Raw genomic sequence first — 17,221 nt, 5'->3', positions numbered from 1 at the left:
ACTTTAAAAATGCATGCACTTGATATTAATTATTATCACAATACTGTCATTTCTGTTGATCAGAAGAAGGGGGCGTAGCTCAGATGGTAGAGCGCTCGCTTAGCATGCGAGAGGTACCGGGACCGATACCCGGCGCCTCCACTTTTTTTTTATTTATCTACCCTTTCGTCTAAAAGTGAAATACTATTAAACTGCATAAAACATTTTTGAAGCTAGAGAAAAATATTTCACTTTAAAAATGCATGCACTTGATATTAATTATTATCACAATACTGTCATTTCTGTTGATCAGAAGAAGGGGGCGTACCTCAGATGGTAGAGCGCTCGCTTAGCATGCGAGAGGTACCGGGATCGATACCCGGCGCCTCCCCTTTTTTATTATCTATCTACTCTTTCGTCTAAAAGTGAAATACTATTAAACTGCAGAAAACATTTTTGAAGCTAGAGAAAAATATTTCACTTTAAAAATGCATGCACTTGATATTAATTATTATCACAATACTGTCATTTCTGTTGATCAGAAGAAGGGGGCGTAGCTCAGATGGTAGAGTGCTCGCTTAGCATGCGAGAGGTACCGGGATCGATACCCGGCGCCTCCACTTTTTTATTATCTATCTACTCTTTCGTCTAAAAGTGAAATACTATTAAACTGCATAAAACATATTTGAAGCTAGAGAAAAATATTTCACTCTAAAAATGCATGCACTTGATATTAATTATTATCACAATACTGTCATTTCTGTTCATCAGAAGAAGGGGGCGTAGCTCAGATGGTAGAGGGCTCGCTTAGCATGCGAGAGGTACCGGGATCGATACCCGGCGCCTCCACTTTTTTATTATCTATCTACTCTTTCGTCTAAAAGTGAAATACTATTAAACTGCACAAAACATTTTTGAAGCTAGAGAAAAATATTTCACTTTAAAAATGCATGCACTTGATATTACTTATTATCACAATACTGTCATTTCTGTTGATCAGAAGAAGGGGGCGTAGCTCAGATGGTAGAGCACTCGCTTAGCATGCGAGAGGTACCGGGATCGATACCCGGCGCCTCCACTTTTTATCATCTATCTACCCTTTCGTCTAAAAGTGAAATACTATTAAACTGCATAAAACATTTTTGAAGCTAGAGAAAAATATTTCACTTTAAAAATGCATGCACTTGATATTAATTATTATCACAATACTGTCCTTTCTGTTGATCAGAAGAAGGGGGCGTAGCTCAGATGGTAGAGCGCTCGCTTAGCATGCGAGAGGTACCGGGATCGATACCCGGCGCCTCCACTTTTTTATTATCTATCTACCCTTTCGTCTAAAAGTGAAATACTATTAAACTGCATAAAACATTTTTGAAGCTAGAGAAAAATATTTCACTTTAAAAATGCATGCACTTGATATTAATTATTATCACAATACTGTCATTTCTGTTGATCAGAAGAAGGGGGCGTAGCTCAGATGGTAGAGCGCTCGCTTAGCATGCGAGAGGTACCGGGATCGATACCCGGCGCCTCCACTTTTTTATTATCTATCTACTCTTTCGTCTAAAAGTGAAATACTATTAAACTGTATAAAACATTTTTGAAGCTAGAGAAAAATATTTCACTTTAAAAATGCATGCACTTGATATTAATTATTATCACAATACTGTCATTTCTGTTGATCAGAAGAAGGGGGCGTAGCTCAGATGGTAGAGCGCTCGCCTAGCATGCGAGAGGTACCGGGATCGATACCCGGCGCCTCCACTTTTTTATTATCTATCTACTCTTTCGTCTGAAAGTGAAATACTATAAAACTGCATAAAACATTTTTGAAGCTGGAGAAAAATATTTCACTTTAAAAATGCATGCACTTGATATTAATTATTATCACAATACTGTCATTTCTGTTGATCAGAAGAAGGGGGCGTAGCTCAGATGGTAGAGCGCTCGCTTAGCATGCGAGAGGTACCGGGATCGATACCCGGCGCCTCCACTTCTTTATTATCTATCTACTCTTTCGTCTGAAAGTGAAATACTATTAAACTGCATAAAACATTTTTGAAGCTAGAGAAAAATATTTCACTTTAAAAATGCATGCACTTGATATTAATTATTATCACAATACTGTCATTTCTGTTGATCAGAAGAAGGGGGCGTAGCTCAGATGGTAGAGCGCTCGCTTAGCATACGAGAGGTACCGGGATCGATACCCGGCGCCTCCACTTTTTTATTATCTATCTACTCTTTCGTCTAAAAGTGAAATACTATTAAACTGCATAAAACATTTTTGAAGCTGGAGAAAAATATTTCACTTTAAAAATGCATGCACTTGATATTAATTATTATCACAATACTGTCATTTCTGTTGATCAGAAGAAGGGGGCGTAGCTCAGATGGTAGAGCGCTCGCTTAGCATGCGAGAGGTACCGGGATCGATACCCGGCGCCTCCACTTTTTAATTATCTATCTACTCTTTCGTCTAAAAGTGAAATACTATTAAACTGCATAAAACATTTTTGAAGCTAGAGAAAAATATTTCACTTTAAAAATGCATGCACTTGATATTAATTATTATCACAATACTGTCATTTCTGTTGATCAGAAGAAGGGGGCGTAGCTCAGATGGTAGAGCGCTCGCTTAGCATGCGAGAGGTACCGGGACCGATACCCGGCGCCTCCACTTTTTTTTTATTTATCTACCCTTTCGTCTAAAAGTGAAATACTATTAAACTGCATAAAACATTTTTGAAGCTAGAGAAAAATATTTCACTTTAAAAATGCATGCACTTGATATTAATTATTATCACAATACTGTCATTTCTGTTGATCAGAAGAAGGGGGCGTACCTCAGATGGTAGAGCGCTCGCTTAGCATGCGAGAGGTACCGGGATCGATACCCGGCGCCTCCCCTTTTTTATTATCTATCTACTCTTTCGTCTAAAAGTGAAATACTATTAAACTGCAGAAAACATTTTTGAAGCTAGAGAAAAATATTTCACTTTAAAAATGCATGCACTTGATATTAATTATTATCACAATACTGTCATTTCTGTTGATCAGAAGAAGGGGGCGTAGCTCAGATGGTAGAGTGCTCGCTTAGCATGCGAGAGGTACCGGGATCGATACCCGGCGCCTCCACTTTTTTATTATCTATCTACTCTTTCGTCTAAAAGTGAAATACTATTAAACTGCATAAAACATATTTGAAGCTAGAGAAAAATATTTCACTCTAAAAATGCATGCACTTGATATTAATTATTATCACAATACTGTCATTTCTGTTCATCAGAAGAAGGGGGCGTAGCTCAGATGGTAGAGGGCTCGCTTAGCATGCGAGAGGTACCGGGATCGATACCCGGCGCCTCCACTTTTTTATTATCTATCTACTCTTTCGTCTAAAAGTGAAATACTATTAAACTGCACAAAACATTTTTGAAGCTAGAGAAAAATATTTCACTTTAAAAATGCATGCACTTGATATTACTTATTATCACAATACTGTCATTTCTGTTGATCAGAAGAAGGGGGCGTAGCTCAGATGGTAGAGCACTCGCTTAGCATGCGAGAGGTACCGGGATCGATACCCGGCGCCTCCACTTTTTATCATCTATCTACCCTTTCGTCTAAAAGTGAAATACTATTAAACTGCATAAAACATTTTTGAAGCTAGAGAAAAATATTTCACTTTAAAAATGCATGCACTTGATATTAATTATTATCACAATACTGTCCTTTCTGTTGATCAGAAGAAGGGGGCGTAGCTCAGATGGTAGAGCGCTCGCTTAGCATGCGAGAGGTACCGGGATCGATACCCGGCGCCTCCACTTTTTTATTATCTATCTACCCTTTCGTCTAAAAGTGAAATACTATTAAACTGCATAAAACATTTTTGAAGCTAGAGAAAAATATTTCACTTTAAAAATGCATGCACTTGATATTAATTATTATCACAATACTGTCATTTCTGTTGATCAGAAGAAGGGGGCGTAGCTCAGATGGTAGAGCGCTCGCTTAGCATGCGAGAGGTACCGGGATCGATACCCGGCGCCTCCACTTTTTTATTATCTATCTACTCTTTCGTCTAAAAGTGAAATACTATTAAACTGCATAAAACATTTTTGAAGCTAGAGAAAAATATTTCACTTTAAAAATGCATGCACTTGATATTAATTATTATCACAATACTGTCATTTCTGTTGATCAGAAGAAGGGGGCGTAGCTCAGATGGTAGAGCGCTCGCTTAGCATGCGAGAGGTACCGGGATCGATACCCGGCGCCTCCACTTTTTTATTATCTATCTACTCTTTCGTCTAAAAGTGAAATACTATTAAACTGCAGAAAACATTTTTGAAGCTAGAGAAATATATTTCACTTTAAAAATGCATGCACTTGATATTAATTATTATCACAATACTGTCATTTCTGGTGATCAGAAGAAGGGGGCGTAGCTCAGATGGTAGAGCGCTCGCTTAGCATGCGAGAGGTACCGGGATCGATACCCGGCGCCTCCATTTTTTTATTATCTATCTACTCTTTCGTCTAAAAGTGAAATACTATTAAACTGCATAAAACATTTTTGAAGCTAGAGAAACATATTTCACTTTAAAAATGCATGCACTTGATATTAATTATTATCACAATACTGTCATTTCTGTTGATCAGAAGAAGGGGGCGTAGCTCAGATGGTAGAGCGCTCGCTTAGCATGCGAGAGGTACCGGGATCGATACCCGGCGCCTCCACTTTTTTATTATCTATCTACCCTTTCGTCTAAAAGTGAAATACTATTAAACTGCATAAAACATTTTTGAAGCTAGAGAAAAATATTTCACTTTAAAAATGCATGCACTTGATATTAATTATTATCACAATACTGTCATTTCTGTTGATCAGAAGAAGGGGGCGTAGCTCAGATGGTAGAGCGCTCGCTTGGCATGCGAGAGGTACCGGGATCGATACCCGGCGCCTCCACTTTTTTATTATCTATCTACTCTTTCGTCTAAAAGTGAAATACTATTAAACTGCATAAAACATTTTTGAAGCTAGAGAAAAATATTTCACTTTAAAAATGCATGCACTTGATATTAATTATTATCACAATACTGTCATTTCTGTTGATCAGAAGAAGGGGGCGTAGCTCAGATGGTAGAGCGCTCGCTTAGCATGCGAGAGGAACCGAGATCGATACCCGGCGCCTCCACTTTTTTATTATCTATCTACTCTTTCGTCTAAAAGTGAAATACTTTTAAACTGCATAAAACATTTTTGAAGCTAGAGAAACATATTTCACTTTAAAAATGCATGCACTTGATATTAATTATTATCACAATACTGTCATTTCTGTTGATCAGAAGAAGGGGGCGTAGCTCAGATGGTAGAGCGCTCGCTTAGCATGCGAGAGGTACCGGGATCGATACCCGGCGCTTCCACTTTTTTATTATCTATCTACCCTTTCGTCTAAAAGTGAAATACTATTAAACTGCATAAAACATTTTTGAAGCTAGAGAAAAATATTTCACTTTAAAAATGCATGCACTTGATATTAATTATTATCACAATACTGTCATTTCTGGTGATCAGAAGAAGGGAGCGTAGCTCAGATGGTAGAGCGCTCGCTTGGCATGCGAGAGGTACCGGGATCGATACCCGGCGCCTCCACTTTTTTATTATCTATCTACTCTTTCGTCTAAAAGTGAAATACTATTAAACTGCATAAAACATTTTTGAAGCTAGAGAAAAATATTTCACTTTAAAAATGCATGCACTTGATATTAATTATTATCACAATACTGTCATTTCTGTTGATCAGAAGAAGGGGGCGTAGCTCAGATGGTAGAGCGCTCGCTTAGCATACGAGAGGTACCGGGATCGATACCCGGCGCCTCCACTTTTTTATTATCTATCTACTCTTTCGTCTAAAAGTGAAATACTATTAAACTGCATAAAACATTTTTGAAGCTAGAGAAAAATATTTCACTTTAAAAATGCATGCACTTGATATTAATTATTATCACAATACTGCCATTTCTGTTGATCAGAAGAAGGGGGCGTAGCTCAGATGGTAGAGCGCTCGCTTAGCATGCGAGAGGTACCGGGATCGATACCCGGCGCCTCCACTTTTTTATTATCTGTCTACTCTTTCGTCTGAAAGTGAAATACTATTAAACTGCATAAAACATTTTTGAAGCTAGAGAAAAATATTTCACTTTAAAAATGCATGCACTTGATATTAATTATTATCACAATACTGTCATTTCTGTTGATCAGAAGAAGGGGGCGTAGCTCAGATGGTAGAGCGCTCGATTAGCATGCGAGAGGTACCGGGATCGATACCCGGCGCCTCCACTTTTTTATTATCTATCTACTCTTTTGTCTGAAAGTGAAATACTATTAAACTGCATAAAACATTTTTGAAGCTAGAGAAAAATATTTCACTTTAAAAATGCATTCACTTGATATTAATTATTATCACAATACTGTCATTTCTGTTGATCAGAAGAAGGGGGCGTAGCTCAGATGGTAGAGCGCTCGCTTAGCATGCGAGAGGTACCGGGATCGATACCCGGCGCCTCCACTTTTTTATTATCTATCTACTCTTTCGTCTAAAAGTGAAATACTATTAAACTGCAGAAAACATTTTTGAAGCTAGAGAAAAATATTTCACTTTAAAAATGCATGCACTTGATATTAATTATTATCACAATACTGTCATTTCTGTTGATCAGAAGAAGGGGGCGTAGCTCAGATGGTAGAGCGCTCGCTTAGCATGCGAGAGGTACCGGGATCGATACCCGGCGCCTCCACTTTTTTATTATCTATCTACTCTTTCGTCTAAAAGTGAAATACTATTAAACTGCAGAAAACATTTTTGAAGCTAGAGAAAAATATTTCACTTTAAAAATGCATGCACTTGATATTAATTATTATCACAATACTGTCATTTCTGTTGATCAGAAGAAGGGGCGTAGCTCAGATGGTAGAGCGCTCGCTTAGCATGCGAGAGTTCCCGGGATCGATACCCGGCGCCTCCGCTTTTTTATTAGGGGAGAGTGGGGTCAATTGTAACAGGGTACGATTGTAACAGAGCTAAAATTTCGAGTGTCGGGTTCTAGATTTGGTTCCTAGGTGGCGCACAGGGTGTATTTAATAAATCTACATGTACACCCCTGATGGCAACCATTTTTATGTACTTTTGAAAGAGTTACATCACAAAAGATATTTTCACGCCACGCAAGTGCTTTTTTTGGTATTAGAATATTATATTGTAACAAAGTAATTTTGTTTAAGCAAATAAAAATTAGTAACCGAATATGAAAGTGGACACTTTAATTAACATTTCAATAAAAAAAAAGATTAGTTTTGCTAATTAACTAGCATTGTTTTTAACAAATGAAGCTGAAATGGCGTCTTTGGGACAATTGTAACAATAAGTAAAGGGACGATTGTAACAGCTGAAAATAAATAATCTTATGTTTACAAACCATTACTTAACTCTTTAAGAACCACCAATAGTTTCCTATATCAATTATATTATGTTGCATGTGCATTATTTTTATTTGTCACCTTTCACAGCATAAATTAAAATTTTTAACCCCTTAAAGTTAAAAGTTTAACCCTTTAGGTTTCTGCTCATTATTATTTTTACTCCTAAAATATCACTACTATTTTGATCAATAAAAAAATATATCACAACTATGATAATATGTATAATTAACTATGTTTTAGTTGAATTTATGAACTGTTACAATTGACCCCGTAAGTGGGGACAATTGTAACAACTGCACGACTGTCAAAAATTGTTAATAACTAATATAATAATATTTAAAATCAGGTATTTATTTTTTTTTCTAGTAGAGGATAGTCTACTTTACTCGTCTGTCAATTAATACTAATAATATATCGGATTTTTTGTTAGTTAAAAATAGTTAAGTAAAAAATGTTACAATTGACCCCACTCTCCCCTATCTATCTACTCTTTCGTCTAAAAGTGAAATACTATTAAACTGCACAAAACATTTTTGAAGCTAGAGAAAAATATTTCACTTTAAAAATGCATGCACTTGATATTAATTATTATCAAAATACTGTCATTTCTGTTGATCAGAAGAAGGGGGCGTAGCTCAGATGGTAGAGCACTCGCTTAGCATGCGAGAGGTACCGGGATCGATACCCGGCGCCTCCACTTTTTTATTATCTATCTACTCTTTCGTCTAAAAGTGAAATACTATTAAACTGCATAAAAAATTTTTGAAGCTAGAGAAAAACATTTCACTTTAAAAATGCATGCACTTGATATTAATTATTATCACAATACTGTCATTTCTGTTGATCAGAAGAAGGGGGCGTAGCTCAGATGGTAGAGCGCTCGCTTAGCATGCGAGAGGTACCGGGATCGATACCCGGCTCCTCCACTTTTTTTTTATCTATCTACTCTTTCGTCTAAAAGTGAAATACTATTAAGCTGCATAAAACATTTTTGAAGCTAGAGAAAAATATTTCACTTTAAAAATGCATGCACTTGATATTAATTATTATCAAAATACTGTCATTTCTGTTGATCAGAAGAAGGGGGCGTAGCTCAGATGGTAGAGCGCTCGCTTAGCATGCGAGAGGTACCGGGATCGATACCCGGCACCTCCACTTTTTTATTATCTATCTACCCTTTGGTCTAAAAGTGAAATACTATTAAACTGCATAAAACATTTTTGAAGCTAGAGAAAAATATTTCACTTTAAAAATGCATGCACTTGATATTAATTATTATCACAATACTGTCATTTCTGTTGATCAGAAGAAGGGGGCGTAGCTCAGATGGTAGAGCGCTCGCTTAGCATGCGAGAGGTACCGGGATCGATACCCGGCGCCTCCACTTTTTTATTATCTATCTACTCTTTCGTCTAAAAGTGAAATACTATTAAACTGCATAAAACATTTTTGAAGCTAGAGAAAAATATTTCACTTTAAAATGCATGCACTTGATATTAATTATTATCACAATACTGTCATTTCTGTTGATCAGAAGAAGGGGGCGTAGCTCAGATGGTAGAGCGCTCGCTTAGCATGCGAGAGGTACCGGGATCGATACCCGGCGCCTCCACTTTTTTATTATCTATCTACTCTTTCGTCTAAAAGTGAAATACTATTAAACTGCATAAAACATTTTTGAAGCTAGAGAAAAATATTTCACTTTAAAAATGCATGCACTTGATATTAATTATTATCACAATACTGTCATTTCCGTTGATCAGAAGAAGGGGGCGTAGCTCAGATGGTAGAGCGCTCGCTTAGCATGCTAGAGGTACCGGGGTCGGCGCCTCCACTTTTTTATTATCTATCTACTCTTTCGTCTAAAAGTGAAATACTATTAAACTGCATAAAACATTTTTGAAGCTAGAGAAAAATATTTCACTTTAAAAATGCATGCACTTGATATTAATTATTATCACAATACTGCCATTTCTGTTGATCAGAAGAAGGGGGCGTAGCTCAGATGGTAGAGCGCTCACTTAGCATGCGAGAGGTACCGGGATCGATACCCGGCGCCTCCACTTTTTTATTATCTATCTACTCTTTCGTCTAAAAGTGAAATACTATTAAACTGCATAAAACATTTTTGAAGCTAGTGAAAAAGTTTTCACTTTAAAAATGCATGCACTTGATATTAATTATTATCACAATACTGTCATTTCTGTTGATCAGAAGAAGGGGGCGTAGCTCAGATGGTAGAGCGCTCGCTTAGCATGCGAGAGGTACCGGGATCGATACCCGGCGCCTCCACTTTTTTATTATCTATCTACTCTTTCGTCTGAAAGTGAAATACTATTAAACTGCATAAAACATTTTTGAAGCTAGAGAAAAATATTTCACTTTAAAAATGCATGCACTTGATATTAATTATTATCACAATACTGTCATTTCTGTTGATCAGAAGAAGGGGGCGTAGCTCAGATGGTAGAGCCCTCGCTTAGCATGCGAGAGGTACCGGGATCGATACCCGGCGCCTCCACTGTTTTATTATCTATCTACTCTTTCGTCTAAAAGTGAAATACTATTAAACTGCATAAAACATTTTTGAAGCTAGAGAAAAATATTTCACTTTAAAAATGCATGCACTTGATATTAATTATTATCACAATACTGTCATTTCTGTTGATCAGAAGAAGGGGGCGTAGCTCAGATGGTAGAGCGCTCGCTTAGCATGCGAGAGGTACCGGGATCGATACCCGGCGCCTCCACTTTTTTATTATCTATCTACTCTTTCGTCTAAAAGTGAAATACTATTAAACTGCAGAAAACATTTTTGAAGCTAGAGAAAAATATTTCACTTTAAAAATGCATGCACTTGATATTAATTATTATCACAATACTGTCATTTCTGTTGATCAGAAGAAGGGGGCGTAGCTCAGATGGTAGAGCGCTCGCTTAGCATGCGAGAGGTACCGGGATCGATACCCGGCGCCTCCACTTTTTTATTATCTATCTACTCTTTCGTCTAAAAGTGAAATACTATTAAACTGCATAAAACATTTTTGAAGCTAGAGAAAAATATTTCACTTTAAAAATGCATGCACTTGATATTAATTATTATCACAATACTGTCATTTCTGTTGATCAGAAGAAGGGGGCGTAGCTCAGATGGTAGAGCGCTCGCTTAGCATGCGAGAGGTACCGGGATCGATACCCGGCGCCTCCACTTTTTTATTATCTATCTACTCTTTCGTCTAAAAGTGAAATACTATTAAACTGCATAAAACATTTTTGAAGCTAGAGAAAAATATTTCACTTTAAAAATGCATGCACTTGATATTAATTATTATCACAATACTGTCATTTCTGTTGATCAGAAGAAGGGGGCGTAGCTCAGATGGTAGAGCGCTCGCTTAGCATGCGAGAGGTACCGGGATCGATACCCGGCGCCTCCACTTTTTTATTATCTATCTACTCTTTCGTCTAAAAGTGAAATACTATTAAACTGCAGAAAACATTTTTGAAGCTAGAGAAAAATATTTCACTTTAAAAATGCATGCACTTGATATTAATTATTATCACAATACTGTCATTTCTGTTGATCAGAAGAAGGGGCGTAGCTCAGATGGTAGAGCGCTCGCTTAGCATGCGAGAGGTACCGGAATCGATACCCGGCGCCTCCACTTTTTTATTATCTATCTACTCTTTCGTCTAAAAGTGAAATACTATTAAACTGCATAAAACATTTTTGAAGCTAGAGAAAAATATTTCACTTTAAAAATGCATGCACTTGATATTAATTATTATCCCAATACTGTCATTTCTGTTGATCAGAAGAAGGGGGCGTAGCTCAGATGGTAGAGCGCTCGCTTAGCATGCGAGAGGTACCGGGATCGATACCCGGCGCCTCCACTTTTTTATTATCTATCTACTCTTTCGTCTGAAAGTGAAATACTATTAAACTGCATAAAACATTTTTGAAGCTAGAGAAAAATATTTCACTTTAAAAATGCATGCACTTGATATTAATGATTATCACAATACTGTCATTCTGGACAATTTTGACTTGTAAGTTACACAATTTTTTATATTACTTTAAAAGTATCTAATTTTACATTTCTAAGTACAAAAAATTTTGGCAAAATCAGTTGAATCTTAGAAAAGTCGTACATTTGAAATTTGACTTTTTCAGGAACTATTCTTCCGATTTCACACAAATTTTGTATTGTTCCAAGTAACATTATATGCTTTAAAATGATACAAAAAATTGTGTGACATTAAACTTAATTTTTTTCCTACTATTATTAAATAAAATAATATGAATAATAAATATTTGATGAAATTTATTTTTTGCAATGATTTATCTCTGAATATAGAATTTTATAATAGTGCGCAAATTTTTTTTAATTTACTTTGCTTGAAGTACGTATAAAGTAAAATTAATATTAAGTCGTCCAATCTTTAGATTTGTTTCCTAACCAGTTTATTAGTACCATATTCCCCTGATTGCTGCTACTCCCTATATCTTAGGGGTCAGAAATCCAAATCCGTATAAAAAAAGGTATGTTTATTCAGAGAAAAATACGATTTTGTGTCTGATTTCATAACTTGAAATATCGTTTTTCTCCTATTAATTAACATATTTGAGGTCATCCCCTCCCCCGGAACCTTTAAGATTGAGTCTTAAAACGTGCAGACCCGATCATTATATCAAAAGTTATTCTTAGTGTACCATCTTTTTTCGCACTGTACATAAAAGGCAAATTTATTTATAATTTAACGTTTTTTTTTTTTTTTATACTAATGCATATCCTAATTTATTTTAAAGCATATGAAATGAAAATGACATTTATTACAAAATATGATTATTTATCAATAATTATTTTTTACCAAACATACATTTCTTTATTAAGTGACATAATAACCTTGAAACTACTATTTGGAAGAAAAAAACCAATAGGGAAACGGAAATGAAATACCGGAAGAAGGCGCTATAGAAGGGGTTGTTGTGGGGAAGAATTTCCCCGCAAAAATAGGACCCCTATTTACACCCAAGAAATATTTTTCTCCTTTATAATCTGTAATTTACCTATTATTACATTTTTACTGTTTACACATATTTATGTATCTTTCACTTTGTGCAATTTTTCTGTAAAAAATAAATCTTAATACCATATATTTTTGTTTTAATAATTCAGCATACATATTAGTTCTGTGAAACTATTATTTTCTATAAAATTTGACTTGTCCTTGATTGTCCTTGATGATTAAAATAAGAACATGGTTTGGTATTTTTCGGTTATAGGGATTGTGCATCGGCGATTGCTTTTCCGAGTTATCGCCTGCAGGAACATTGGTTCCTAGATCCGAAAAGTGCTGAATTTTAATATCGCGATTCATTGTAAAAAATATCGATATTTAGATATATATATATATCGCGATATTTTTCCAGTTAAACTAATTTATATTTTTGTTTATCCAGTTATATTTTTGTTTTTCTAGTTTAACTAATTACATTGATAAATATTTTCGTTGCTGATAAAAAGAAATTAATCAATACTTACAATATTTTTGTCTTTATATGTGCCATAATTATCGTTATGTTTTTATTCGCAATATTATCTTTTTGATGTATTGCGTTACCTATTATCACGATACTATTGAATTCCAGAATTTAAGTTATCGATAATGATCACGATATTTTCGTACTCGATGAGTACTGTTATTTTTAATGATGGAGATATCGCTGTGTTTGATATACCTATGCGCAATAACGATCATTTGTGACCCGTGTTAACCATAATCTTGCACTATAACGTATGGTGAACTTAGCTTCATGGTTCTCTATTACCGATTAAGTACCCATTTTTTAATATTACGCGGGTTCAGTTTATTAATTTTTATATTTTTAAATTTTTTATTTTTTTTAATTTTTATATTTTCTAATTTTTATATTTTCTAATTTTTATATTTTCTAATTTTTAAATTTTTTAATTTTATATTTTTTAATTTTTATATTTTTAAATTTTTATATTTTAAATTTTTATATTTTTTAATTTTTATATACTTTAATAGTTTGAAAAAGATTATTTTCAGTTATTGAAAGATTTACTCCTAAGTACAGCTCTTATTTTCCCTTTGTGTTATTTATTTTAAATTATAGTCAAAAAATTGACCAGGAGTAATAAGTGTTATTAAAAAAAAAAGATTTATTTTCTTCAATTTACTCGAACTTAATTAACATATTTAACAGTGTTTTTAAAAGCTCTTTGGTCAAGAAAAATGTGTGTTAATGTACCTAACACGTAAGCTATAATTTTAAACTTAAATACCATCTTGTCGTATGGAATAATCTTAGCTTTAGACAAATAATTTAAATATTTCAAAAGTTGCTAAGTTTTTTTAATAAAATCAATTTGGTAAGAATTTTCTCATCTAAATGAAAATTATCAACATCAATGAATAATTATTACTTTCTGCTAATTTTTATCAGCCAGATAAGCAGCATAAGAGGAACTTTTTAACCCTTTGACTCAGAATTTGTATTAAACATATTTTTCTTACTTTTTTCAAATATTTTGTATGAATTTTGGTCAAAATAGGTGAAAAATATTATCTTTAGCATTTTAATAACTAAGCATTTAATAAGTAAGTTACCAGTTGTCTTTAACATTTTAATAATTAAGTTTAACATTTTAATAATTAAGTTAAGACACACACTGGTATCTTTCTCTGTGTTAAAGGTAAAATCTTCCAAACATGGATCACTTCCAAGCAATATTTTTTAAAATTTGCAGTTATTTAGATCTAAGAGAAACAGTTATTCATCCTTAAAAATTTCCTTAACTCACAAAATAAATTTTGGATAAATTTTTGAATATGAATGAAAAAAATAATAATTTTATAAACTATAATATAATTCCTAGAATCTAGCAGAATTTTTTTTAATAACTGTTAGCCTGTTCATTATTAATTGAAAATTCCAAAATAAATTTTTATTTGCAGTTAGAGCGTAAAAAAAAATATGCAAAAGGGGCACCTCTTGTATATTTTTACGATAAATGGTTAAATGCTAAAAAATTAGATCGCAAACTTTTTTATATTTTCACAAAACTGTTTCACTTTGATGTTTTGCCCATTTTTAAAAATAGCATAGAGGGATAAAAATAAGATAAATTTGACCTAACAATTATGAATAACTATTGCTAATTCACAGCAGTTATAAAAATTGCGCATTATTTACTAGAAAGAGTTATTTCAGCAGGCAAGAAACAGGTGGAAAAACAAAACGACTTACTTTAACTTGTGTCTCTTAGTTATACCCATAGACGTGAAAGCATATCCCCCATATTAGTCCCTGGTTGTACCTTCAGTAACTTTATCTTTATCTTTAGTAACTTTAACTTGTATCTTTAGTCAATGCACGTTTAGCTCAGTTATTCATATTGTTTAAAAATACTTGCTACAGTTAATAAATTAATTAATCCTGCAGCATACAATATAGTGTTCATGTATAAAAGAGTAATCTGTAACCAATAAGTAACGGTTAAGAGTTTAATTTTAAACTGTAACTGTCAAGAAAAATTTAAGAATAATTTAAATACTCAAACTTTTCAAAATTTCGCGGAATTGCCAAACATTAAAATAAATTATGAATATATATATATTTATTTATTTATAACCAATTTCTCTCAAATTTTGTATTGTGCCATGCGAAATTGCATACTTTAAAGTGATGTAAAAATTGTATACCTTACAATTCAAAATTGTTTCGATTATTATTTAATGAAATAATAAAATTAAAAAATACTTACTAAAAAGTTAATTTTTAAATGGAATTATCTTTGTGTAAAGGAATTTTAAAATTGTGTTCAAAAATTTTTCAATTCGCAATTCCCTAAAAAAGTTCTCAAGATATGGCGGAATACTCAAAAAGTAAAGTTAACCATTAAGTGGTTAAAACTTAAGATCGCTCTCTTGACCAAACTATGGGGACCATATTTCCCAGCCCAGATTGCTGCCACCTCCTCTATTTAATGAGTCCGAAATACAAATATGTGAAAAAAAGGTATGTTTATTCAGAAAAAGTACGTTTTTTGTGTTTGATTTCATAACTTGAAATATTGTCAGCACTAATTAGTTAGCATATTTGTGGTTATCCCCTGGAATCATTAAGATTGAGTTCTAAAAAGTGTAGATCCGATCATTAAATCAAAAATTATTCAAAATATTCCACTTTTTTTCTTCTTTTTTTTCTGTGCAGTGTACATTAATTTATAAAGGTAATTGCTTTAAAAATTATTTTTTATAGTGCTGTCGTAACTATATGACAACGTACAATATTTACTAAAATTTATCAAACAATGTTAATATTTTACGTATTATTAGTAAGATCAATCATCAATACCATTTTACCTCACAAACTTATTTAAATTAAATTAAAGATACGAATAAAAAAAGTAAATTAAAAGACATTCGATTTCAGCTTTACTGTTCAGCATAACATTTAATTTAGTCAAGAAAAAAAAAACAATATTAATTTTTATCAACATCTTTTATATAAATTTTTTAGCCTATGTACTTTTTTATACATTTTAAAAACATTTGTGGTACAGTTTAAAATAGCTGTACTTAATTTAGAGAAATTGCCCCAAACCAAGTAAAAGCTTTGTAAAACGAATCATGAAATCTAAATAATAACCGCATTGGATTATAAAATAATAATAATAAGCCTTTTAATAATTATATGCAAAACAAGTCTCTAAGGCATGAAAAATTTGAAAAATTTTCCTACGTTCGAAAAACTGCAATGAATAGAACAATATTAATAAAACAATTTTTCTTAATTTCCCTCATCACTTTTATAGTGCAAATCAATCAAATACAAAATCACTCTTTATTCCTTTAAAGTTTAAGAACTTTCAATTGTTAAATTAAAATCTATTTAAAGCCTCGTAAAAAGTACTTTAAATCTAAAAAAAAAAGAAGTTTTTTAAAGTATGTTCAATGTGCCGTAAACAAAACAATATAATGAAGAAGGAAAACAAATCATTCTTATCGTCATATCAGTTTTTTTTTTTTTTTTTAATCATCAGTCATTTTGAACAAGTATTTACAAAAATATTAATAAAATACAGATTTCTATAAATTTTGATATTTTCATTTTTTAATTTAACTTAATAAATATATAAATATATCATAATATCGTTAAACTTAACTTTCATTTTTAAACCTTTTGTATATCAAATTTATAAGTACAAAATGAAACTTTCTAATAAAATAAGTCAATGATATGTTGAAAACAATGCGAAACCCGAAAAAAAGATATTTTTTAGAATCCTATATAAACAAAAAGACTTAATAAAAGGAAAATAATTAGATCAACAACGTTCCTTAATTCTGATCACACTTTCTTAAAATAATGAGTGAAAGATAAAATCTCATTTTGATTTTTTTATTTGAATCGCTTATAAATCTATTTTTAGAGCTTAACAAGTTTATAAACACAAAATAACGCATTTTATCAAAATAAAACTTTGATATGATGATAATAATAATAATAAATAATTAAGTGAAACGGGTAAAAAAATGAGCTATTAAAATTGCTGATTACTAATTAGCTGAGCCATGGCTATTAAAACCGCCAATTAGATTTCCACATGCATGAAAAATTACAATGAGAAAAATTACTAACTGTAACAATGTTCTATAATTGACTAAAATTGCAGTCATTTATTAAAAAAATAATAAGTATAAATAGAAACTCTAATAAATTTT

General features: G+C 32.9%; 26 non-coding genes across 26 annotated transcripts; all 26 read left to right on the top strand.

The window, feature by feature from the left end:
* The first annotated feature begins 984 nt into the window (after window positions 1-984).
* Window positions 985-1,057, top strand: TRNAA-AGC (transfer RNA alanine (anticodon AGC)). Its single transcript has one exon. It is a non-coding gene; the product is annotated as a tRNA-Ala (tRNA).
* Window positions 1,058-1,212: 155 nt separating this feature from the next.
* On the top strand, window positions 1,213-1,285 carry TRNAA-AGC (transfer RNA alanine (anticodon AGC)). Its single transcript has one exon. It is a non-coding gene; the product is annotated as a tRNA-Ala (tRNA).
* A 156-nt stretch (window positions 1,286-1,441) lies between these two features.
* TRNAA-AGC (transfer RNA alanine (anticodon AGC)) lies at window positions 1,442-1,514 on the top strand. The gene has a single exon. It is a non-coding gene; the product is annotated as a tRNA-Ala (tRNA).
* A 156-nt stretch (window positions 1,515-1,670) lies between these two features.
* Window positions 1,671-1,743, top strand: TRNAA-AGC (transfer RNA alanine (anticodon AGC)). The gene has a single exon. It is a non-coding gene; the product is annotated as a tRNA-Ala (tRNA).
* A 156-nt stretch (window positions 1,744-1,899) lies between these two features.
* On the top strand, window positions 1,900-1,972 carry TRNAA-AGC (transfer RNA alanine (anticodon AGC)). Its single transcript has one exon. It is a non-coding gene; the product is annotated as a tRNA-Ala (tRNA).
* A 385-nt stretch (window positions 1,973-2,357) lies between these two features.
* TRNAA-AGC (transfer RNA alanine (anticodon AGC)) lies at window positions 2,358-2,430 on the top strand. Its single transcript has one exon. It is a non-coding gene; the product is annotated as a tRNA-Ala (tRNA).
* A 1,072-nt stretch (window positions 2,431-3,502) lies between these two features.
* On the top strand, window positions 3,503-3,575 carry TRNAA-AGC (transfer RNA alanine (anticodon AGC)). Its single transcript has one exon. It is a non-coding gene; the product is annotated as a tRNA-Ala (tRNA).
* A 155-nt stretch (window positions 3,576-3,730) lies between these two features.
* Window positions 3,731-3,803, top strand: TRNAA-AGC (transfer RNA alanine (anticodon AGC)). Its single transcript has one exon. It is a non-coding gene; the product is annotated as a tRNA-Ala (tRNA).
* A 156-nt stretch (window positions 3,804-3,959) lies between these two features.
* On the top strand, window positions 3,960-4,032 carry TRNAA-AGC (transfer RNA alanine (anticodon AGC)). The gene has a single exon. It is a non-coding gene; the product is annotated as a tRNA-Ala (tRNA).
* Window positions 4,033-4,188: 156 nt separating this feature from the next.
* TRNAA-AGC (transfer RNA alanine (anticodon AGC)) lies at window positions 4,189-4,261 on the top strand. The gene has a single exon. It is a non-coding gene; the product is annotated as a tRNA-Ala (tRNA).
* A 156-nt stretch (window positions 4,262-4,417) lies between these two features.
* On the top strand, window positions 4,418-4,490 carry TRNAA-AGC (transfer RNA alanine (anticodon AGC)). Its single transcript has one exon. It is a non-coding gene; the product is annotated as a tRNA-Ala (tRNA).
* Window positions 4,491-4,646: 156 nt separating this feature from the next.
* Window positions 4,647-4,719, top strand: TRNAA-AGC (transfer RNA alanine (anticodon AGC)). The gene has a single exon. It is a non-coding gene; the product is annotated as a tRNA-Ala (tRNA).
* A 156-nt stretch (window positions 4,720-4,875) lies between these two features.
* TRNAA-GGC (transfer RNA alanine (anticodon GGC)) lies at window positions 4,876-4,948 on the top strand. The gene has a single exon. It is a non-coding gene; the product is annotated as a tRNA-Ala (tRNA).
* A 614-nt stretch (window positions 4,949-5,562) lies between these two features.
* TRNAA-GGC (transfer RNA alanine (anticodon GGC)) lies at window positions 5,563-5,635 on the top strand. The gene has a single exon. It is a non-coding gene; the product is annotated as a tRNA-Ala (tRNA).
* A 385-nt stretch (window positions 5,636-6,020) lies between these two features.
* TRNAA-AGC (transfer RNA alanine (anticodon AGC)) lies at window positions 6,021-6,093 on the top strand. The gene has a single exon. It is a non-coding gene; the product is annotated as a tRNA-Ala (tRNA).
* Window positions 6,094-6,478: 385 nt separating this feature from the next.
* TRNAA-AGC (transfer RNA alanine (anticodon AGC)) lies at window positions 6,479-6,551 on the top strand. Its single transcript has one exon. It is a non-coding gene; the product is annotated as a tRNA-Ala (tRNA).
* A 156-nt stretch (window positions 6,552-6,707) lies between these two features.
* On the top strand, window positions 6,708-6,780 carry TRNAA-AGC (transfer RNA alanine (anticodon AGC)). The gene has a single exon. It is a non-coding gene; the product is annotated as a tRNA-Ala (tRNA).
* Window positions 6,781-8,086: 1,306 nt separating this feature from the next.
* TRNAA-AGC (transfer RNA alanine (anticodon AGC)) lies at window positions 8,087-8,159 on the top strand. Its single transcript has one exon. It is a non-coding gene; the product is annotated as a tRNA-Ala (tRNA).
* A 614-nt stretch (window positions 8,160-8,773) lies between these two features.
* Window positions 8,774-8,846, top strand: TRNAA-AGC (transfer RNA alanine (anticodon AGC)). Its single transcript has one exon. It is a non-coding gene; the product is annotated as a tRNA-Ala (tRNA).
* A 155-nt stretch (window positions 8,847-9,001) lies between these two features.
* Window positions 9,002-9,074, top strand: TRNAA-AGC (transfer RNA alanine (anticodon AGC)). Its single transcript has one exon. It is a non-coding gene; the product is annotated as a tRNA-Ala (tRNA).
* Window positions 9,075-9,681: 607 nt separating this feature from the next.
* TRNAA-AGC (transfer RNA alanine (anticodon AGC)) lies at window positions 9,682-9,754 on the top strand. Its single transcript has one exon. It is a non-coding gene; the product is annotated as a tRNA-Ala (tRNA).
* A 385-nt stretch (window positions 9,755-10,139) lies between these two features.
* TRNAA-AGC (transfer RNA alanine (anticodon AGC)) lies at window positions 10,140-10,212 on the top strand. Its single transcript has one exon. It is a non-coding gene; the product is annotated as a tRNA-Ala (tRNA).
* Window positions 10,213-10,368: 156 nt separating this feature from the next.
* Window positions 10,369-10,441, top strand: TRNAA-AGC (transfer RNA alanine (anticodon AGC)). The gene has a single exon. It is a non-coding gene; the product is annotated as a tRNA-Ala (tRNA).
* Window positions 10,442-10,597: 156 nt separating this feature from the next.
* On the top strand, window positions 10,598-10,670 carry TRNAA-AGC (transfer RNA alanine (anticodon AGC)). The gene has a single exon. It is a non-coding gene; the product is annotated as a tRNA-Ala (tRNA).
* A 156-nt stretch (window positions 10,671-10,826) lies between these two features.
* Window positions 10,827-10,899, top strand: TRNAA-AGC (transfer RNA alanine (anticodon AGC)). Its single transcript has one exon. It is a non-coding gene; the product is annotated as a tRNA-Ala (tRNA).
* A 384-nt stretch (window positions 10,900-11,283) lies between these two features.
* TRNAA-AGC (transfer RNA alanine (anticodon AGC)) lies at window positions 11,284-11,356 on the top strand. The gene has a single exon. It is a non-coding gene; the product is annotated as a tRNA-Ala (tRNA).
* Window positions 11,357-17,221: the final 5,865 nt, after the last annotated feature.

Source organism: Parasteatoda tepidariorum, chromosome 4, assembly GCF_982258835.1.
Source record: "Parasteatoda tepidariorum strain Cologne lab strain chromosome 4, Ptep-v5.0, whole genome shotgun sequence".
Lineage (NCBI taxonomy): Eukaryota > Metazoa > Arthropoda > Arachnida > Araneae > Theridiidae > Parasteatoda > Parasteatoda tepidariorum.
The sequence above is the reverse complement of the archived record's forward strand: the minus strand, read 5'-3'. Positions and strand labels throughout refer to the sequence as shown.